This window comes from Lepidochelys kempii, chromosome 7, assembly GCF_965140285.1.
Source record: "Lepidochelys kempii isolate rLepKem1 chromosome 7, rLepKem1.hap1, whole genome shotgun sequence".
In the NCBI taxonomy this organism is placed as follows: domain Eukaryota; kingdom Metazoa; phylum Chordata; order Testudines; family Cheloniidae; genus Lepidochelys; species Lepidochelys kempii.
The window spans coordinates 34,885,516-34,909,948 of record NC_136386.1 but is presented as its reverse complement, the minus strand read 5'-3'; positions in this window follow the sequence as shown (position 1 = coordinate 34,909,948).

Below are 24,433 nucleotides of genomic sequence, written 5' to 3'. Positions count from 1 at the left end.
CTTCTCAAGAGTCATTAGTTCATGGCAAAATACTTAGGGGGAAAGAAAAATCTGTGTTTATAAAATCATGATTATAAGAAAATTTGACATTCCAGCAAATCCTAGAAGACCTCAAATAACTCTTGAGATGGTTTAGGAACCAAATTGAAATAGAAGCCGTTACGTAGAGCAGACAAAGCATGGCATTAACTGTTATGGGGATACATTTTTTAGTATTTTTGAGGTAAGAAAATATCAAGGAACAATTTGGGTCACTTCATTCCGATCCAGTAAACATTTCCATAATTACTAATCATCAGTGCCGCTTCTCAACTGTGTCTGGATGCTGGCAACAATCTAATCGCTTACAAAAATATACAATTTCGATGACCTCCAATTATCATGATTGTACAGAACTGGAAAAAAGCCAATCTATATTAGCCTCACACAACCGCCCTATTGTTGGACACTGAAGGCCTTAATCATTGGTTCATATATAACTGAGAATCTCATCTTTATATTTTTACTAGCACAGAGAGCAGAGTGTCTGCCCCTCTGGAGGGCCACGTCCGCCCCTCATATAACGTCATTAAAATCAGCACTGTTATATCAGGGAGGAATCTGACCCTTTGCAGTGCTATGGTGTGTTGTGGTTGCATGGCAATAGCCAAGGCTCCAGCAGGTAGTGATGTATTTCTGACTCCCCTTTCCACTAACGTCACAAAATCCATCCTGCTCAGAGAAGAGCTTTACTGTCCATATTTGTATTGCAGTGGTGACTAGAGACCCAAACTGAGATTAGGCCCCCACTGCGCTAGGTGCTGTACAAACCCATAGTAAGAGACACTCCATGCCCTGCCCTATTTATAATCTAAATAGCAAAGACAGACAAAGGGTATGAAGGCAAACAGGCACAGAGAAGTGAAGTGACTTGCCTGAAATCACATAGCAAGTCCGTGGCAGAGGCAGGAGTAGAATCCACCTCTCCTTAGTTGTAGTCCAGTGTCCTAACCACTGGAGTAAGCTGCCTCTGACTGTTGTTCCTATTTACTATGCTGGCTGATCCGAACGAGTTCCTCTTCATTCACTAGAATAAAAAAATACACATAAAATACTAATAATGACTGCGCTCAACCAATCAGAACCAACGCACAAACAAATCTTGCAGAGCAACAAAAGAATGTAATACATTTCTAATATAGAAATGTAGCATGTGCACGTTAATAATTAACTTTCACTTTTTTCTAGTAGTAGTAATGCCCTACAGTAGAGCGGTTTCTTAGCACTGAAACTATCCAATGTAGGTAGGCATAGATACTGTGCTCATCACGCTGTTCTCTTATTGCCAGCTGAGCGGAAGTTTTAAGTAGTTATTGGTTCAAATGAAGTCTTAACCAACCTGGCTGCGTTTGCCTGTCGGTCTTTGTTGGGATATTGACACTGTCACACTCAAATTTGAGTTGACTCTCATATAGGTTCAGAAGGAGGCTCGTGATTTCTCTAGAGACTTCCTTGCATGGTCACATGGGTGAATGGAAATCCTTCTGATCAGCAGAATGAGGGGAGCCTCGGGCACATTACTGCAGCAGTGCTGGTATTTAACCCCAGCAAAGCTGTAGCTCGAGTGTGTGAGATAGGCCAGGTGGAAACCCTGTTTCCCTACATCAGCTGTTTGTAGTGTCATTTCAAAATACATAAATATAAATACCTACCAAATATTGTCAAAATTGTCATTTACTTGCTATATAGCTTTACTCTGCCAAGAACTGGATTCTGTAGTTCAGTCCTTCAGTCTCTAAATTGAAAGAAATAAGTGTCAATGAAAAAAATAATTATTTGTATTACTATAGCACCAGGACCCTGTTGTGCTAGGCACTGTACAAACACAGAACAAAGACAGTCCCTGACCCAAAGAGTTTACATTCAATCTAAGTAAATAATCCTGTGGCTACGTGCACACCCTAATGAGAAAGAGGCTTGTCAGGAGTCATATGTATAATGGATGAGACTGTAAGGTCACTGATACTTTAAATGAGGGACACAAGTCCTAGAAAGTTAAATACACAATGAAATGAGTTATGTCATATCCTGTGCTCCTTACCTGGTCAAATCTTTCATTGAAGCCGAAAAGTCAGATTCTGATCCCTGTTAGACCAGTGTAAATCAGAGCCCTTGGCCAATAGGAGTTATGCCTCAGTAAAGAATGAAGAAAGTGAGTGAAGAGTTCAGGATTTGGCCTAGTATATTTATTCAGAGTAACTCTTCTAGAGTTATGGGAAGGGCTGACATCAGTAGAGGATGGTATATTGATTTTTACAGCTTGTCTACACTGCAGAGCCTTTGGCAGTAAAGTTATGTTGGCAAACCCCCCTAGTAAAGATGCAGCATATGCAAACACAAGTAGTTCTTCTACCACCTCACCCGTGACGTTTGCTATCCGATGAAGTGAGCTGTAGCTCATGAAAGCTCATGCTCAAATAAATTGGTTAGTCTCTAAGGTGCCACAAGTACTCCTTTTCTTTATGCCGAGAGAAGCACTCTTCTGTTGGGCTAGTTGAATCTGCACCAGGGATGTTGCTGGCATAGCTGTTGGCCAGCACACTTCTAGCTGATATAGCTATGCTGGAAAAACTTTGTAGTGTAGACAAACCCTGACTTTTCATGATGGGGAAAGAGTCCTTTATCATGCAGGGGTTTTTTTTAGAAAAAAGGTCAGAGTGTGAAAACGTAAATGTAATGGAGAAAGTCTGGTAGCACAGCCTAATTTGGGGTACGGAACAACCTTTAGTTCTCGTTTTAATACATTGTGTTTTCAGGTGACTCCCATTTTACGTCAAGTGCTCTAAATGATCATTTGTTTTAGTATGTAACTTACCCAGGGCTAGCAAAAACAACTTGGCCCTTCACCATATTTAAGACAATCATTTCAAAGAACATTGAAAAAACTTAGTTGGAAGTGTTCAAGTGTTTTAAAACCTGTGTGGGTTGTTCTTGGTCTTTTCCCTGTTGATGCCATTTACCTATTTCACAATGAGAGGTGGATTAGCAGGAGAGTGGAAAGTGCCAGGATATCCTACACAGGGAATATGATGATAGCAAAGGGAAAAGTTTAAGAAGCTCCACCCTGGACTGCTCACGTCCAGGTGAAGACTCATATTCTGAACCCATCAGTCTCATTGGGTTGATGGTGAATTCTAAATAACTTGTCCTACTCCAGCATTGGACTAGGAATATTCGATTTATGAACTCTTCCAGATCAGCTAATCCCATTGTTTTCTAAAGGAACAGAATGCTCTTGTGCATGCCGAAAGTTTAGCCTTTTGTGCCCATATTGCCAAAGCAACTGGCAGGTGCTTACATTAAAAACAAAACAAAAAAACATATCCTGTCAGAAAACCCCACCTAACCTGTGTTGTTTTGAGGAAGCCACATGTTCTGTAACATATTGGCTCATCTAGGTTTAGTGATGGTGCATCTTCATTTCTGCAGCTACCTACAGTCCGGGTCAAATGCTGTAGTCCTTACTCAGTCACAGCTCCCATTGACTTCAACCAGAGCTTTGCCTCAGCAAAGATTGCATGGTCAATTGGGCCCTATGATGGGTTTAACTTTCTGCTCAGCAACAGTTTTTACTACCCATGATTGTGTAACTCAGAGAATTTAAGAGAAACCCATTCATCAGGAGACTTTAAAAGCACTTTGCATAACCTGCTGTGGTATTACTGTGTAATCACTGGATGTTTAAAAATCACACTGTTGGCAAATAGTTAGCTTGCATGGTACTGAAGCCATATTTGAAATGGCAGGCCATATTGTTAACTCTTAAAGGAAAGCAACCAGTTTTTCTTGTCATCTCATGCAGAAATCAGATAATATGTATGCAAAACAGTTCCCTTGGGTTTCTCTCCCAGATGGAGAATGCCCAGTTAGTTACACTGGTGACTCATGCACAGGCCCCCAGTTCCTTACTTCCCTTTGTGTGTCCTTTTAAGTTCTTTTTGAGGGAGTATCTAAAAGGAAAGTTAAATGCCCCAGCGCACCCGAGAATAACTTCTTCCCGGGGCCCATCAAAAGGGAAAAGGCCAACAGTTCTGCCAATGGTGCAGCGTATGTGTAATGGTTTTCAAGGAGTCCCTCTGGCTGGGCTGCTGAATCAGGTGGGTGCCGACAGGCTTACCCTGGGAGTTTTCTGGGTCCGGGTGGAGATCTCTTGGATGGGAGTTCCCCCGGCAGCTTCAGAAATGGCTCCAACAGTTTCCTACTCAGGATGATCTCCCCCCGAGTTGACTGCACTTCCTTTGTTTGTAAAGGTTGCTCCCTACCATACATGATTGGAAGGGGTGGGACTAGCCCTCTACACTGGGCCTCTCTGGCATCTTCCTATTCAGTGTGGGGTCTGTAAACCTCTCAAAGCATGCCTTTCTATATGTGTTGATTGGATGTTGGTAAGTCACCACAGGAATTGTAAGCAAGTAAAATGTCAGTCTTTAACAGAATAACAGAATTTTACTTGGGGCAAAGAATACACAGAAAGTGCATCTAATTCTGACTTTCAACTAACTCATCTGAGTGTTTGCATTAAAAGGAAAATAGTCTTTCTATTCTAAAAGTCTAGCCATCAAAAACCAGGCTCCCCTATACTACTGAACTCACCAGAAAGGTTTTCAATGGTTGGGTTGATATGCTAATAGAAAAGAACTCTAGTTTTTTGTCATAATCCTTAAGAGCTAGATAGTCATCCTTCTTCTTGTAGACCTAAATAATAGGTGATGCATAGGTGCACTGCACCATGAGCAGTCCACAGAAGGTATTAAGAGTGTCAATGCCTTCCTTAGATTACCCCCTTGCTCTAGGTCGGAAGTAGGCTGCTACTTCCCCATATCTTGTCTGCATTGATCAACGCATTGAGGAGGAAGAACCAGCTCTGCATGGAGTGGGACAGATAGCAGTCCCATGGAACTTTACTCAGAAATTAAAGGAATCCTGAAATACACCATCTTTCTCTCTGGTGCAGCTGTGTAGTACGAGTCACAATCTTGCCCGAAAAGAATAAAATACTCTCTGGAAATAGAAGCTTCCTTTTTAATGGGTGAGTTTAGACCGAAAACTAAACTATATACAACAAAAGACTAGAGACTATGTATTTGGGATAATTTGCTTACAAGTTCTGCAAAAACCCTTTTGGGGTACCCGGACAAAGCATTTGTAAGCCAGACTTTTTTAGTAAAGTTTCCATATTGTGCGCACTCTATTAAAAAGTTAGCAGAGGGCATGAGCTATACCACAGAGAATTTTTCAGACTTTTCAGTAAGTTCTGTTTTAGACTTGGAGCTTGTTGTTATAACTGGGCCTACAGATTTACCCTAATTGTGAGCTCAACTGGGAAGTGTGAGTGAAAGTTCATAAAACGTTCCATGTCTGTAACTTACTCAGGACTAGTAGAAGAATGACAAGCTGTCTCTTTTGCATCTTTTCCCTAAATGTCGTAGTGAGATACCACAATAAATGTTGATGAGGAAAAGGTGCCCTCCCCCCAAAAAAGGTGAATTAGTCCAAACGAAAAAGCTTGCTGAAATCATGGCTGGTCAGCAAGAACAGAGTGAGACTAGAAATCAATTAAACAAAATTGGTGTAGACAAAATAATGAGGGAATGTGTTAGTTTGCCCATCTCATCCTTTTGCGGTCCTCAAAAAGGAACTTTTTTGGGGAAAAAGCTGGCTACCGTGATGCTGGCTGAAAGATGAGAGAAGGGGAAAAAACAAGCTTCACTGGCATGTTTGCCACCCCCACCATCTCCTGGGACCCCGGACCTTCTTTATCCCAATCCTGAGAGATGTCCTGACCAGGCCAGAGAGGGAACCAGATGACACTGTCTCTTCACTGGCTCTGGCTATATCCTGACACCAGCTGGGAGGTGAGACTTTGTTGCTGTTTCTGCTCTACCTTATTTTTCCATTTTCCTTTCATCTAATAGGAGTCTGCCTTAGCCAGCCAAGACTGCTTATTTTGCAACAGTGCAGTAAGCCTGTGATGGGAAAGAGGCTGCTAAAAGCGATATCTTAAATAGCCCAACACTGGTACAAGTTTGCCACATCTTAAGATGTCCGAGACCATGTGCTGTGACTGTTTTTCTAGCAGTGAGGCTGCTGTGCAAAACTCCACACCAGAGACAGAAGCTGCATTTTCTATCTTTGCTGTTCTTCTTTCTTCCCTCTTGTATATGTTTGTCTTGTTTTGTCTTCTAGGACAGTGGTTCTCAACCAGAGGTCCGTGAGGGGGGCCATGAGCAGGTTTCAGGGAGTCCTCCAAGTATGGTCAGCGTTACTCAGTGGGGCCCAGGACAGAAAGCCGAAGCACCACCGCATGGGGCTGAAGCCCAGGGCCCTGAGCCCCGTCACCCAGGGCTGCTCAGGCTTCAGCTTCAATGCAGCTTCGTGGGGGGGAGGGCTGTAGCATGGAGCCCCAGGCAATTGCCCTGTTTGCTACCCCCTAATGCCAGCCCTGGCTTTTATATGCAGAAAACCAGTTATTGTGGTACAGGTGGGCTGTGGAGTTTTTATAGTATGTTGGGGCCTCAGAAAGAAAAAGTGTTGAGAACCCCTGTTCTAGGAAACAGGATCAGACAGAAACAACAACAGCTCCAGCCCCTGTCAACTAACTTCTCTTTTCTCCAAAAAGGATGGTTACCACCATCTTTGGTACCATCTCAGAGGCTATCAGATAAGGTTTTTTTCCTTTTTAATTCTCTCTATAGCTAAAGGGAAATGGAACAAGGGATGCTATCAAAATGAAAGCCTTACTTATTACTTTACTTTTCAAAAGCTTTTAATGTTTTTCTTTTCTTTTTCTGTATCTTTCAATAAAAGGTTTAAAGGGTTTTTAATGGTGTGTTTACTACTATAAGTGTGGTACTAAGCAGGCTGATGTCTCTCTCCATACCAAACCTTGTTTAACATTGTTTAAAGTTGGACAAGTATGGGGCCATGTTGACACCTTTGATTCTTTGGGCTCATTTATTCTACCTAGTACAACAAACCTTTTTTTTGGTTTGGTTTTGTTAATCTGTTTAAATTTCTGGCTGGGAAACATTCATGTTGCTGAGTATTATAGCCAGTGTTTTAAGGTATGACATTGACACAGTCATGGAAGTAAATCTCTGAAATTAGCATGGCAGAGTCTGATTTGCATAAATGTAGTGTGGTGTGTTTATCCATTCTTTAATCCTTATCGATAAGTAAACGTAGCTACCTAGTTATCTGTGGAAATGCATGCAAGTGGGGTGGTAACTGAGAGATAAGCAATGGGGGGGTCATAGTTGGAAGGCATTTGCAAATACATTGTTGCCAAAACTGAGGTGTAGATCTCTGTGTTGAAACAAAATCTGAGGTGAAATCAAGCTTGACTGATAGCAGTAAAGCTAGTTTTGATGGCAGGACTCTTAGAAGTATTCGGACATTTTCCCAGGAAACTATTGAAGGTGAATAAGAGAAATTATTGAAACCAGTGGTGTGAAATGAAGGTCTTTCTTTCTTATGAGACATTCAAGTTCCCAACCCATACATATTCTCACTTATTAGAACTGTAAGGGGCAAATCCTGCCTACCCTCACTTACTCAAATAATCCTGTTAAATCAAAGTGTTGTGTATTTGGTTGTCGTGGTAATAGAACCTTGTTGTTGCTATGGTGACTGAATTAGATTATTAGGGTTTTGGCTGGTTTGGTTAGTTCAGTGTGTGAAAATAAATGGCTGCTTTCATGGCTCACAGCTCTCTGTCTCAAGTGATTTCTTCCTAAAACTGCTGCCCCCAAGGATACAACAAGGATACAAAGTGGCGACGAGGGTGGGATCCCTGTGCTGCCCCAGCAACAGAAGGAAGTAGAAGTCAAGGTTAAAAAAAGAAAAAAAGAAAAAAAAAAAGCTACCAAAATCTTTTAGCTGTTGGAAGGGGGTGAGAACTCGCTTTTTTGCACTAACTGTGCTGGCTTGTTGGCACTGACTGTGAAAACTGAAACTAAAACCATGGTTACACTTACAGGGCCACTGGAACCTTTGGAGGAGAATATAGTGCAGGGGCATGTGTATACTGAGCGTTTTGAGCTTTCTGTTATTGCAAATGATATTACAGAAGAGAAGAAGGTGCCAATATTCTTAAGTGTTGTGGGGGCTAAAACCTACACCCTGTTAAGCCTAAGACCAAATCTAACCGAGACATTGGAAATCCTGGGGTCCCATTTTCCCCCAAAACCACTGGTAATTGCTGAAAGATATAGGTACCACAAAAGAGACCAAAAAGAAGATGAAACAGTTGTACAATTTGTAGCAACTTTAAAAAGGCTAGCAGAACACTGTGAATTTAAGATGTTAAATGATGCCCTGTGCGACAGGTTACTGTGTGGCCTGTACAGTGAAGCTATACGGAAGCACTTATTGACAGAGGCTCAGCTTACCTTACAGAAGGCGGTTGATATTGTGGTCTCCATGGAACTGGCTACAAAGGAGGCGCAGTGCATCGGTGCATCCCTTAGGGTGCATAAAGTGTCACAAGAACCTACCCACAAAACTGTGGAGAGTCAGGAATGTTACCGCTGTGGTAAGCCGGGTCACCAGGCATCAGAATGCTGGTGTAAGGACCTGGTGTGTCGACACTGGCAAAAAGGGACACTTTGAGTGTGCCTGAAAACAAAAGAAAAAGAGGCCTGTGGTCTGGCCGACCAAAAAGGGGAACCTGCATGCCCTAGAGCAGACCCAGGATGATCAAGGTGACACCTCATCGCAAGAAGAAGTACCACTGCACGGTTTGGCTTTGGCAGTGGGCTCACATGAATACTGGGTAACCCCGTTGTTGGATGGCAAACCTGTACGCATGGAGCTGGACACCGGTGCAGCCGTCTCACTGGTCTCCGAGACTGTGTATAAAGAAAAGCTACAGCATCTTCCACTTAAGGCAATAAAACTGTTCTGAAGACGTATATGGGAGAAGCTGTGCCTATGTTGGGCACTATTGATGTTAAGGTGGAGCTCAATGGACAGGCTGCTAAATTGCCACTGTTTGTGGTGAGAGGTAATTACCCAGCCTTAATGGGTAGGTCTTGGGTTGGGAAGATTCAGCTGAACTGGGAAGAAGTGCACCGAATGACTAAGAAGAAACCTGTCTGACCACTATACTAAGGAAAAAGGAAAGGAGTTCTTGTGGCACCTTAGAGACTAACAAATTTATTTGAGTATAACCTTTCGTGAGCTACAGCTCACTTCATCGGATGCAATGAAGTGAGCTGTAGCTCATGAAAGCTTATGCTCAAATACATTTGTTAGTCTCTAAGGTGCCACAAGTACTCCTTTTCTTTTTGAGAATACAGAATAACACGGTTGCTACCCTGAAACCTATACTAAGGAAACATGCTGCTGTTTTTGGAGAGGATCTGGGAAGTATGAAGGGAATCACTGTGACATTGAACATTAAACCTGACAGTCAACCAAAATATCTGAAAGCCTGAACTGTGCCATATGCCATCAGGCCAAAAGTTGAAGCGGACCTGGAGCTCCTGGTCAACAATGGAGTCCTAATACCAGTTACCCATAGCCCTTGGGCCACTCCTATCATTCCAATAGTGAAGAAAGATGGCTTCCTCTGGATTTGTGGTGATTTTAAAGTCACTGTCAACCCAGTATTGTGTGCAGAGCAATACCCGCTTCCCTGCATCGATGACCTCTTCGCAGGCCTGGCTGGGGGACAAAAGTTCAATAAGACTGATCTGAGTCAAGCATATTTACAGATGCATGTCGATGAAAAGTCCCAAGAGCTGTTGACTATTGTGACTCAAGAGGCTTTATCGATACTGTTGCCTACCCTTTGGAATAATGTCTGCTCCCACCCTGTTCCAGAGGGCTATGGACCAGATCTTGTGTGGTTTGCCAGGAGTTCAGTGCTATCTGGATGACATCCTGGTCACTGGAAGGAATGAAGAGGATCACTTAAAGAATTTAGAGGCTACCTTACAAAGACTGGAAGAGTATGGCCTACGAATCTGCAAAGACAAGTGTGAATTCCTCCAGCCCTCTGTTGAATATTTGGGACACATCATTGAGGCTGCAGGTCTTCATAAGGCCCCTGCAAAAGTTAAGGTTATTGTGGAGGTTCCCCTGCCTCAAAATGTTAGCCAGCTGCATTCGTTTCTAGGACTATTGAACTGTTATGGAAAGTTCATCTCACAGTTAGCCACACTGCTAAAACCACTTCACGAACTCCTTGGGCAGAACAAGACCTGGAGGTAGATTGAAGCCTGTAATGTTGCATTTAACAAAGCTAAGGATGCATTGCTAAATTCTGAAGTTGTAACACACTTTGATCCATCCTTACCCCTACAATTGGCCTGCGATGCCTCCCCTTATGGAGTGGAAGCAGTTGTGTCACACATTATGCCTTCGGGAGAAGAGAGACCTATTGCTTTTGCTTCATGCACTCTAAGCAAAGCAGAAACTAACTATGCCCAAATTGAACGTGAGGCATTGGGAATCGTTTTTGGAATTCGTAAGTTTCAACAGTACCTGTTTGGACAGAAGTTTACTCTTCTTACAGACCATCGACCTCTGATGTCAATTTTTGGACCCTACACAGGCATTCCCCCATTAGCTGCTAGTCTTATGCAACTTTGGGCATTGTTACTTTCAGCGCACACATATGAAATCAAATAATAGAAATCCACTCTGCATGGCAATGCAGATGGTCTCTCAAGGTTGCCTTTGCCAGTCAAATGTCAAAATATTGCCCCAAAGGAAATCTTCTACTTTGAACACATAGAGAATACACCCATCATTGCTACTCAGATAAAGAAGGCAACTCGCGTTGACCCAATATTGGCCCAAGTTATGGACCTGGTGATGCATGGAAAATGTCAACGAATCTCTCCGGTCTCACCCGACCTTGTTACCTACATGTCCAGGAGGATGGAGTCATTGATCCAATCTGGTTGTTTGTTGTGGGGGAGATGCGTCGTCATCCCACCACCACTGAGATCACAGATGTTAGAACAGCTACATTCTGGTCACTGTGGAATAGTACACATGAAGGAAATTGCACGAAGCTATTTTTGGTGGCCTGGATTGGACAGTGCTATTGAAGAGAAGGCAAGAGCTTGTATGTCATCAGGGTGTCAGGAATGCACCCCAGTGGGCGCCCCTACACCCATGGGACTGGCCTGAAAACCCGTGGCAATGTATTCATGTTGACTTCGCTGGCCCCCTTGAAGGAAGCATGTTCTTGGTGGTGGTAGATGCCCATTCTAAATAGCCAGAAGTCTCTCTAATGCAGTCCACTACTGCAGAGAGTACTATCCAAAAACTATGGGGACTTTTTAGTTGTTTCAGTCTTCCAGAACAACTTGTGAGTGACAACGGACTGCAGTTCGTCTCTCAGGAGTTTCAAAATTTTAGGACGGCAAATGTGATACACCACATCACTTCAGCACCATATCATCCATCCACCAATGGATTGGCTGAAAGATTTGTGCAGACAATGAAACAAGCTTTGAAATCAGCAAGGGGACAACGCTCCATTCAAAAGCGACTGGACACCTTCTTTCTTTCCTACAGAAACACACCTCATGCTATGACCAAGGCATCCCCGGCCTTTCTAATGATGGGACGACAGCTGCGCACTTGCTTTGATCTGCTGAAACCTTCTGAATCCAGACAAATTGTGCAACGTCAGCAACAATATCAAGTCATCAGACATGCACCCAGAGCAAAAGACCAAACCTTTAGCTTGGGACAGCCAGTTTTGGCTCGGAATTATACTTCTGGAGCTTAATGGGTCCCTGCCACGATCATCACTCAAACACGACCTGTTTCCTACACAGTACAGACTGCAGAGAATCTCACCTGGCGGTGACATGTAGATCAGCTATTGCCAGGTCATGCCAGTCCTCAGGATGCATCTTCAGTTGTGTTGTCTGACTTCACCGCTTCTGGCGAGACGCCGAATCAAGAATCACCTGTTCCTGACTGTTCTCCTCCATTACAGCTGGCGGCTGAGATACCCCCTTGCCCGGAACAAGCTGATACCACCTCCTCACCCGTTTGCGCTATGAACACTGAGCCTATTGTCAGGCCTGCACCAAAGGTACTTTCAGCTGCAACAACACCAGAAGTTCGCCGTAATCCACCTAGAGAGAGAAGATCTCCTCAATGGCTGGATCTTTAGCTAGGGTGAACCCACGGTTATGGGGCAAAATAATCCCCGGGGTTTAGCTGAAAATGGAGGCAGTCTACCCTCCTTCTCTAGTTTAGTGTTTGTTTTATTTAGGGGATGTTCTTATTAAGAGGGAGGAATATGTTGTGTATTTGATTGTCATGGTAATATCACCTTGTTGTTGCTATGGCAACTGAGTTAGATTATTAGGGGATAGCCCAGCCAGTTTTGTCTGGTTTGGTTAGTTCAGTGTGTGAAAATAAATGGCTGCTTTCATGGCTCACAGCTCTCTGTCTCAAGTGATTTCTTCCTAAAACTTCTGCCCCCAAGGATACAACACAAAGGGCCTACACAAAGGAGTAAGATGAATACAAAAACCACAGGAAGAGGACCAAATGTTAAAGCACTTAACACGGTTGGGCTCCACTCCTGGCTGGGGCCTTTGGGCTCCTGTTGCCAGGCGAATCAGTAATAGTAATGTGGGAGATACCGTGTGTTCAGTGGGAGTAGGACAATTCTGCCACCTATTCAGTGGAACCAGAATATCTGTGTGATCGCTTCAACCTTTTGAAAATGTATTAATCTTTGTTTCTACTGTTTGGGTAGTCAGGCAAAGGGAATTCAACACATCACTGAAACTGTGTATGTATTAAAAGCTTTAGCAAGCTATCCTAACACACAAGCAGACTCTACAAACCCCACAGTCATGGTGGCATGTCAAGTTGACTTTGACGTATTCTTCATTGTATAAGAGTAAAGAGGCTGGATAGAAGCTTAACCAGGATCATGTATATCCTTACAAACTAGGTTTCTCTATTTTGTTTTGGGGGGCTAGATGCTATCTCTCATTCTTTTCACTGTGTGCGTCCATTATTCTTCACCTGTGGCTTGACACGACTCTTGAGCAGAAATGAGCTAGAAGAAAAGCAAGAAATTCAGCACCTTTTATTGTGCAGTTAAACAAGAGGTTGAGAGCTCAATGGTATACAAGAGGTCTGAATAGCTTTTCTTTTGTTTTTTTTTATTTTAAGAGGTTACTCAAAATTGCATTCATTTTCAGGGATTGTCTCATCTGTTTCTTTCTCTGCAGAATCACAACTACATTTTTGTATGTGTAAATTACTTGTTTTGTTAACAAATTGTGTGCATCTTGGAATGTTAAAATAGGCATAATAAATAATGAGAATACTTATGGCACAGTAAAGCCATACATGCAATACTACAGATAATCTGAGACACTGGGCAGCTCTTTAAATTCGTGCAAGAGTGCGATATGCCATGCAAATACCTTTGGGCTCGAGTTGTAAAAGCCCTTACTCTCTAGTGCCCCTTTGCATGACCAAGTAAGACCCTCCCTTTACTTCCCTGCTCATATTGCCAATGGTCTTGGAGAAGGTGGAGAGCAGTGGGAGGAACCTTTGCTCCCTCTCTCCTGAGTCGCTGGCCAGAGTAGCTGGTTAGATGCACAGAGGGGGTAAATTGCTCCATGGAAAGGGGGGTGAATTAACATAATTATCCCCCAGAATAAAGTGGGAGCAGGGGAGAAATCATGACTCTTAAAGTCACTGTTTATTCTCAGTTCTGTGCCTGGGGTGGTACAATTACATGCTGTCTCTTAGGGTAGATGTGCATTGTACCCATATACGTATATAATTACAATAATAGTAGTTTTATATAACACTATTATAGAAATGTAGGTCTGGAAGGGACCTCAAGGGGCCACCTAGTCCAGCCCCCCACTCTGAGGCAGGACCAAGTATGTCTAGACCATCCCAGACAGGTGTTTGTCTCGCCTGATCTTAGAAAACCTCCAATGATGCGGATCCCACAACCTCCATTGGAAGCCTATTCCAGTGCTTATAATTAAAAAGTTTTTCCTAATCTCTAACCTAAATCTCCCTTCCTGCAGATTAAGCCCATTATTTTTTGTCCTACCTTGAGTGGGCATGGAGAACAATTGATCACGGTCCTCTTGAGAGCAGCCGTTTAACATACTTAAAGACTATTATGAGGTCCCCCCCCCCAGTTTTCTTTTCTCGAGATTAAACATACACAGTTTTTTAATCTTTCTGCATAGGTCATGTTTTCGAAACCATTAATCACTTTTGTTGGTCTCCTTTGGACTGTCTCCAATTTGTACATATCTGTCTTAAAGTGTGGCACTCAGAATTGGACACAGTACTCCAGCTGAGGCATCACCAGTGCTGAGTAGAGCAGGATAATTACCTCATGTATTTGACATCTGACACTCCTGTTAACATACCTTTTTTTTTCTCAGCTGCATCACATAGTGGACTCGTATCCAATGCGATCCACTATAAACCTCCAGATCCTTTTCAGCAGTACTACCAACTAGTCAGTTATTTCCCATTTGGTAGTTGTACATTTGATTTTTTTTCTTTCCTAAATGTAGTGCTTCACATTTGTCTTATTGAATTTCATCTTGTTGATTTCAGATTAATTCTCCAATGTATCAATGTTTTGAATTCTAATCCTGTCCTCCTTAGTGCTAAGAACTCCTCCCAGCTTGGTGCCATCTGCAAATTTTATAAGTGCACACTCCACTCCATTATCCAAGTCAATAATGAAAAAATTGGGACCCCTGCAGGATCCCACTAGATACATCCTTCCCCGCCCTCCGGGTTTGACAGAGAACCACTGATAATTACTCTTTGAGTACAGTCCATCAGCCAGTTGTACACCCACATTATAGCAATTTCATCCAAACTGCCTTTCCTTAGTTTGCTTATGAGACTGTCATGTGGGACTGTGTCAAAAGTCTTACTAAAATTGTGGTAGATCACATCTACAGCTTTCCCCCAACCCCTAGGCCAGTAACCCTGTCAAAGAACCAGTAGATCTCAAAGTGCTTCACAGTCATTTAATGTATTTATCCTCACAACACCTCTGGGAGTAGGGAAGGCTTGCTATCCCTATACGCCAGAGAGGCTAAGTGAATTGCCTGAGTTCACAGAGGAAGACTTAGTTTACTTCTATTCGCATAAAACTATGGCCCTGGCCATTGCCATCAAGCAGCCTTCAGCTCCACATTACAGCCAGCTTAGTATTTACATGTCGGGATGGGCCATTGAGGAGGTGGTAAGTGTCAAATATTTGGACAGTATAATAGATGGTGTGGAGGATGCTTGAAAGATGTGGACACTAATATAAGAGCAGCTGCTGTCATGTTTTGGGCCCTTCAGAGGTCTCTGTGGGGATTTTGTGACATCAGACTTGCATGAAGGTATGAATTTATAGACCCACAGTTACACCATATCTGTTGAAACGTGGGCACTGAGGAAGGCTGATGCATACCAGACTGACATTTTTTATTCTCGTCTTCATCAGCTGCTCCATATTATCAGTGGTAAGACAAAGTCAGAAATAACAATATCTGAAGCTGAATCCAGCAACCGCCTACATCACCACTGGTTTGGTTTTGGTAGCTTTTTTCATATGGAATTCTAAAATGCGTGTAACAAGGAATGCTGCTCCATGGCCAGAGATCATGTGGGCTCCAAAAGCTTCAGTGGTGTGATAAGATTGCCAGTGACGGACATAAACTGAATATCCAGCCAGACCACCTAGCATGAGATCAATCTGGGTGGTGCTTGATCTGAAAGGAGGCCATGTCTCTTTGGGATTTTCCATGATGATGAAGACACAAGAAGTCTATCACAGAGTAGGGAATTGAAATGTACTACCAAATGAGGACACAACTTGGCTAGGTGTTAGTCAATTTTTTACAATTTTTATTTCTATAAACTGTTTTTTCTTACTATTTGAGAAGTTAAAGGGCTCTGTTCTCCTCTTGATTAAATGGCCTGGGTTTGGGGGTAAGGAGGTACCCATATAACTGATCTTGAAACTAGTTGTTCCTAAACTTTTAGAAAAAGAAAATTGAGGGATCCTATGTCTCCTCTGGGTATATGGGTAGACTCACTGCTCACTTAGATTACTCTTTTTGTATAAATAGATGAGATTCTTATGTGGGGCAGACTGATTGACTATTTAACACAGTTCCATGGACCTGCTGTAATTGAAAACCATTTTTAACGTTTGGGTAAAAGAAAAATATTCATAGCTGCATAGGAGGACAGATGTGTTCTACAGCATGTTTGTCTTGATTCTGTGTCTTTTGCAGAGATCTTTACAACCGACATTCCTATTCCATGAGTTGGGAGCTTGAAGGAGCAGGTGATACTGCTGTGAACCATATGTCCTAGTCTAATACACTTATGTCAATGCCAGCGGCTGAGTGCTTTCATTTTTTCAATCGTTGGTGCAATAGATCCCCTGGGCTTGCTTCTCCTCTGTTATCTGGGCGTAGATCAGGAGTAATTCCGCTATGGTCAGTGGAATTATACCAATATAAAACATTTAAAATTCAGACAGCCTCGCTTCAACATGAATGGTCTTTGGAAAAATTTGTTCACCCACATAATACTGTTTTTTGAAAAATAAATCAGATCCTATCCATCAACTTTTACAGATATTTCTAGGGAGGCTATCCCATTACCTTAGTTGGAAGGGGTGACATAAAATCTCAGTGATATATAATTTTCATATCTGCTCAGACTTGTGTGCAGTTTTTATTGCAGTCTTAAATCACATAAAATAGCTATCCCCATAAGTAATTCTGACATAGAATTTTATGTATGAATCAAGACACAGTACATAAAGAATAGGTGATAAAATATTACACCAACATTCAGAAATTAAAATGCTGACTTTTTAAACAGCTGGCTTAGCTGTCTTTCTCTGCTAAAATACGTAGTAATATTAAAGGATTAGCATAACCAACAATAAGTGTTCAATGATTTGATTCCTGGAATGAGAGAACTCAGGACCCAACATTTAGAACATCATGCAGCACAAGAATTATTTTCGATAAAACACTGTCTCCATGTTCTTTCATATACAGGAGATAAAACTCGATATGATGTTGAATTTAGGACCCTTTGGAATTTGAGATTTGGGAGAATGTTTATGGTGGGGTTTTTTTAATGTATAGCTCCCACTTTTTAGAAGTAGTTTTAAAGTTTCATGATTTTCATTAATAATTATTAGAATTTGAAAAATTCACAGAAAATGGGAGAGAAATTGTCCTCTCTTCAAGATCACCACCAATTCAGCAAGGAGGGAGGAAAGAAGGAGGATAAAATGTCCTATACATATATCAATTACTTAAAACATAGATTTTAAGAAAGCAGCCAAGAAATTGCTTACAGTGTGATGAAAAGCTAAATTAAAACTATGGGCAGTGAAACAGAATGACTAAAACAGCCATAAAGAATTCACATAATACTGCAAAATAACGCAATGTCTATACCTACACAGTGAAAAAGACCAAAAGGTCAGCTGAAAGGTCAGCAAATTAAAGCCTTGGAAAAGCCAAATACAAGCAGTAGCATTGGTTGAAATAAGAACATGAGGGTAAGATTTAAAAGTTTGTACAAAATGTGTGATTATGACTGAGAGCTGGTGCGACTTGATTTGGAGTTCATTCCAATCCAAAAAAAAAAAATAAAACCTGTGTCCATTTTGGATTGTATGTTAAACAAAACATCAGGATATAGTTTGTATGGGAAGACAAATCTTATAGTGCTTTCTCCCTGCTGGGCTAAGCCTAAGTGTTAGGCTACCTCTCCTTATCACTCACAGGGCCAGCTGCCCCAGCTCCTCCCAGGATTCTGTATTTTCCAACCCCCAAGAGTTTTCCCCAACTCTTGATGTCTTTGGGTAAGGGAGCTTTCATTGCCTCCTCCTTCCAGCAGGTTCTTCGGTGGCGCATGCTGGATTGACACTTCCCCTCAGTGGACCTTCTGGGAAAGGACATTTTAGGTATGGTCTGGTTCAATTCCTGTTCATAGAATCTTCTAGCTGTGGGCTGGGCAGCATCTCCACTCCTCCAGCTTCCTCCCTCTCAGACAGCAGAGCAGCACTAAATTTGGTTGGCTGGGGGGGATTACTCTCCAGGAGTGCCTGAGGAAGGATGCTAAGTATGTCTTGAAGGAGCAGACTGGAGCATGTTTCAGTTTTGGTTTGTAGTTGACTAAAATAATTTGTAAACTAAAATTATTTTAAGGGTTAGGGAACCTTGTTAACATATCGAGGGTCTGATTCTTATTACATTAGGAGCCCTTTATGCCACTCTTGACAGTCTAAAGGGGCCTGTGGGGGGGTGGTCACCCCGCCACGCCTCGAAGGGTCTAAAACAGCCCTAAGAGAGGGCTGTAGCCGGAGGAAAGCTAGGCTGATTGGGGGAAGTAGCCACAGGTGGGGCCATGCTCCAATCAGGACACAGCTGGCCCTATAAGAGGGCTGTTAGCCAGGAGCTGAGACAAACACTCTCTCTAGCTACATGGAGAGAGGAGGACCTGGCTGCGTGGGAAGCTAAGGAGGGTACCTAGGACAGAGCAGTGCTGGGGAAGGGCGGAGGGAGCTGGGGAGCATAGGCGGTCCGCCCCCGATACAAGGGGCAGGGCAAGGATGGTGGGACTATGGCCCGAAGACTAGAGAGGAACAGGGGATGATGGATCCCAATTACACCGGGATTTTCTACGTGGAGACTCCAAGTGCCATCCCTCAGTGGGCCCCGGTGTCAGCGCCCCGGCGGAAGGGGGTGGTTGACCTGCAAGAAATCTGGGAGACCCAGAAGGGACTGTGGGAGACGCAGAGGGCCCTTCACGAACAGTTGGGCCAGCTGGTGGAAGAGCAGCGGGCCCTGGTAAGGATCGTCCGGAGGGAGTTTTGGAGGAGCCACTGAGAGCCGTAGGAGAATCCCGGCATGAGGGCCAGCGGGCCTAGGGTGGTGAGAAAGATTTGTTACACCTGCAGAAGGCAGGGAGCTACAGCCAGAACAGGGACAAGGGAAAGTCCCTAGGACAGTCCACCGGGTGAGGGAACCCAGGTGGCTGCCAACCTGTTGGGCCTGTGGGCAGCAGGGCCACGTGCAGTAGACATGCCCAGGCCTGACACTGAGGGTCTAGGTCAGTGCCGGCAGGAGGACGGGACCTCAAATGGACCATGAGAAGGCCCAGGCATCAAGGAGGTGGGGAGCCTGCAGGAGCTGCCAGGCACTGGGCCACATAAGGAGGCACTGCCCCCTCAGGGGAACTGAGGAGTGGCCGGAGGAGGTGCCTGTGGGCCTGGAAGGGCCAAAACTGGAGGAGGCGGCAACCAGGATGAAGGGAATCCTGCAGAACATTGAGACCCAGACTGTCACGGAGCCCATCGCAGAGAAGGAGACCCAGACCGAGTGGGGCCAGCAGGAGGCTGGGACCCAGGCAGTTGTGGAACAGATGACTAAGTGGACCCAGACACTGCAAGTGGAGGGTCCAGAGGACACCGATCTACAGGTGCGGCTGGAGGCTTCGGAGTTGGCCCGCCGGAAGGCAGAAGTACAAACCCAGGAGATGTCCAGGAATTGGGAGGCTAGCGGAAGGCACAGGAGGTGTTTCCACTGCCACGCCATGGGCTATGTACAAAGTCACTGCCCCCTGAGGAAGAGGGGGAGCACCGAACAAAGGACCCAGCCTGAGCCTGACCAGACGAGAGGGACAGACAAGGCTGGAGACCCAAACCCAGGACTGTCTGTGGCAGGGAGGCCCCAGCTGAACCCGGGGACCCATACAGGAGCCAGGAGGGCTACGGTGGGATTTCAAATGGACAGGGAAACCCATGCGGGAGTGGAGATGGCTACAGTGGGGATCCAGACCATTATAGAGGGAAGCAGGTTGCTCCAAATAGTGGGGAACCTATTATAATATAATAGTGGGGAACCTAAAACCAGAAGAGGGATTCCCTGAGAGTCCAGCTCAAAGGGAGTCCGTCCCCCTCCTCCCCGACGTCAGCTTTCTTAAGGGGGAGGGTGTGTGGTGGGGTGGTCACCCTGCCATGCCTCGAGGGCTTAAACAGCCCTAAGAGAGGGCTGTAGTCAGAGGAAAGCTAGGCTGATTGGGGGAAGTAGCCATAGGTGGGGCCACGCCCCAGTCAGGCCACAGCTGGCCCTATAAGAGGGCTGTTAGCCAGGAGCTGAGACAGACACCCTCTCTAGCTACATGGAGAGAGGAGGACCTGGCTGCCCGGGAAGCTGAGGAGGGTACCTAGGCAGAGCAGTGCTGGGGAAGGGCAGAGGGATCTGGGGAGCTCCAGCCTAGCAGAGCCCCAGGCTGCAGGCCGAGGTAAAGGCCCACGAAAGGGTACTAAGGCTGCAGAGAAGCAGCCCAGACCTAGACAGAGGCAGCTGGTCCAACCCCTCCCCCTTGCCAATGATGAGTGGTACAGACTGCAGTCTGTCCCAGGGAGTGGGGGCTAGATGATGAGTGACAGTAGCCACTGAGGCAAGGAACGGGTTGGGGGTTCCCCCTGGGAGGGGAGACCCAGACTGAGGGCATACTGCCAGGGGGCAGAACCCTAATCTAGAAGGGCACCGGGGTCCGGGAGGGGCATGGGGCCAGCGGCAGGTGAGACACCGACCAGCAGAGGGTGCTCCTGGCTGAAAAGAGCTAATTTCCTGGACAACCAGCAGGAGGCACCACAGCAGTGAGTCGTCACCCTGTGACAGGGCCTTAAAGTGCATGTAAATGTAATTGCAGCAGTGTAAAGGGGTTTGTGTGCATAAGAAACAGGCTCCCAGAAATAGTGACCGGGTGAACACTGCTGCATTCTGGAGCGGGTGCAGTCTTTTTCTTGAAACATTTTGGGGAGTCCAACTTTACAGCACATTCTTTTTATAAAGTTAAAAGTCTCTTGAGTGCTGGAGCATCTGTTATATTCTTCCAGCTGGTTTTCTGGCAGACCCTGTGACCTTTTTTAGAGCTTTATGAAGCAGAAGGTAAGAGGAAGTTCCACTATCCCAAAATGTCACTTACCTTTTCCTTCCTTTTAAGTGTCCTTCTGAGGTGAGAATTGTTTCTGCACCCAGGTTTCCTTCTGTGTCTTGCACTCTACCAATGCAGGGGATAGAAGTTCAACAGCTGTGTTCTGCAAACAGGATTATAGGACATAATGACTAAATTCTTACAACCCAAGTTAAAACCCGTACATTAAACCATAATACTCCAATAGCAGCATTGACCCCTTCTAACTTCTCTTCCCAGGTACAAACTGTATGTTGCATAAGCATCACTGCCCTAACACAACGTGGTGATGCTGTTGGATAATACAATAATCTAAACCAAGACCAACACCATTAAATTCCATGTCAGCTGCAGAATTGAAAGCATCCCGCACATCATCTCATATGCAGGGTGTCGCAGCTTGTCCCACAGGTGACTGTTCCTGTACTCAGGAAGGTCATGATGTGGCATATTAAATTAGGCAAATATGCTGTCCTTTTTCACAGCTGGATACAGATGTTCAAGGGAATACCATGATTTCTTTTAATACTTAAAAAATAAATTAAGGCTGAATGATAAACTGGAAAAAGGGTCCATTCCCACTCATCCACCCATTTGTGGATCATGTGTGGATACAAAGATACAGTTGGATAAAATTATTCTGTAATCAAATAAACAAAATACAAAGAGAGGAAATGTTCTGAGGTTGATTTACATTTAGTGCTAGGTTATCTTCTTTCCTATCTGTCTGTCTGTCAAGTGCCTTCTTGCAAATGCTAAGCATATTGCTGGTATATAGACTTCTGTGGGCCCACTCAGGTACTTAGTTAAGTGCTTTGCTGGATTGGAACCAGAATGATCAGCTCCTTGTCTTAGGTCTGAGTATTCTCAGACTCTGTGCTTCCCTCCAGGTGACTGATGGAACTCAAATAATTTATTCTCTTGCTGCAGCGCCCCTCCCCATCCTCCCCCTGCCCCCCCCCCCCCAACCCAAGAAAGGCAGCCTGTTCTGTCCATGATAAGGTAGCCTGTGGCAGGTTTTCTGTATTCTGTACTTTTAGTGAGTAATTTTTTTTAGTTCTCAAACAGTTCCCCCCGTCCATCCCTGTCCCCCACACTTGCCCGAATTCTCCTTCTCCTCCATGTTCTGTTCTTTCAGTTTCCCACTGTGATCCTCATGTTCCTTTTTTTGGCACCAAGTTAGCCCTTTGTCTACCTTAAAAGGAAAAATATAACACCGGTACCAGATGAATATACCTATCCAGATGTACTGACCACCCTGTAAATGGACGAGAGCCTGCACCACTTTAAAAAGTCTACCGAACCCACAGACCTTGACTGTGTGCTTTTCCCTGTCAAAGTGTACAAAACACTCACTTCTGTGCAGCAGATCACTTTGGTCGGCCAACACCAGAAGTTCCAGGTTGTGATGGTGAGGGCCATATTAGGACTGTCCCCCTGTATTTATAGGACCTAAATGTGTCTTATTGGCAGATCTATTTTTGTGTCTGTTGAAAGCCAGTGAGACAGTTACAAATAAACCAATGATTGATTAACGAAACAGAAAGACACACATGTTGAAATGTTCCTTCAGACCATTGGCCAGAGCTGTCACATGGAGGCTTTAGGGTATCTGACGACACCCTTCCCAACCAGGACCCTGTATGTATGAGTATGCATTAATTCCTGTATTCCAATCATTCTGGTGAATGGTAACCCATGACAGAGAACTATCAATGTGTATTTTTAAGTGCAGTTAGCAAACTATGTTGTCAGAACACTTCATTGTTATATTATTACATACAGCTGTGGAAAATATTTTTGATGAAACATAAAACCACCCAAAATACAAGGGTTTTTTTCTAATTTAATTTTGAGCTTGAATGAGCCCAGCTCTACAGAAAACTTCATTAAGGTGTGGCTGTTCTTGTGCAAAATCATGCTCCTGTACCCGTGAAAAATATTTTCAAGCAAAAATTGTCCCCATTTTTTTAGCCAATAAAGTGAAATTTGAGGGAATGCAGAACTGCAAAAAAAAAAACAAAAAAACACAAAACAATTATGGGAAATTCTGTGACACAGATATTGTGAAGTCACATCACCATGCAATCTTATGGCAAACACATCTGTCGTGAAATCGGTACTCTGCAAAAGTCTGACATTTGTTACAATATTTCTTTTTTCCTGAATAAAGGGACATTAAAGCAGCTTATATATGTTAAGCCATTTTTCCTCTTCAAACATAGTGTACTTTCCTGTGAATCCTCATGTTTCACTGTGGCTGGTATTTCATTATTTCCCATTGTGTGTGTGTGTGTGTGTGTGTGTGTGTGTGTGTGTGTATTTACCTTTACACTATTCAGCCTGACTAGGCAGTGGATAGCTGTTGAGACATATGCCCTGTGTCCACTGAATGTAAAGCCTTTATTGTTACTGTCTCCCAATGTGCATTGCAATGATAAAGATGACTTGTTCACATAATGGATACAGCTGGTTGGATGTGAGTAGGGGGTTTTCACAATAAAAAGGCATTTGGCTTTTGCTGGGATCCTTGTCAGTAAGATACTCAAAGATGGTTAATTGGACATTAATGTGTCAGATTTTCAACAAAATAACAAAAAATTTGCCAAAAATAAAACTCAGAGGAAACGCCTCCACATTTTACAACAAAGCTTTGTTTAAAATAGAAGTTTAAAGCCGCTGAAGATTTATGACATGTTGACATAACTGATGGTAAAGGAGTTGGCTGAAGCTATGGGTGTGAAGGTCCAAATGAGAACATCTGCATTAAGAAGCTAATTCTTTTAAACATACTGATCAAAATATTAATGCTATATGTAAACACAAGTGCTTTATCTGACAGTGATTTACATTTAGAACAACTTAATCCAGCTATGCACTGCATCTTTATTCATTACCAGCAGCCTTTACTTAACACTTCATGCCCGCTTGCACAGGTGGACAATCTACTCAGAGTGACTATTGTGTTTATGTTATTTTTTCATAAGCTGGGTTTGAAATTTGTCAAACTGCATCATTGTTTAACTATGTGCCAGTCAAAGGGAAATTGCCAGATGGAGCGGCTTTCCCCTAACCTTGCTCCAGGCAATGAAATTACACATAGGCCACAGTCTTATGTCAAGTCTTTTTTTAAAAAAAAAAAAGGCCATGAATAGGTATGACTATGTGCATTCACAAAACCTGGCTTTCTTATGCCACTAATTTTATATGAAGGCTCATGCCAATGGTAAATAAAACTTCATGTCCGTCATGTCACTCATTAACTAGGTGCTCATAATTTATGTATTTAAGGGTTGCTTGTCTGCCAAGCAATCAAACAGTAAACCATGTTTTATAGGTGTTAGTGTTTATAGAAACTGTAAATAAATGTCAAACAAAAAAAAATCCGGTTTCAGAAAAA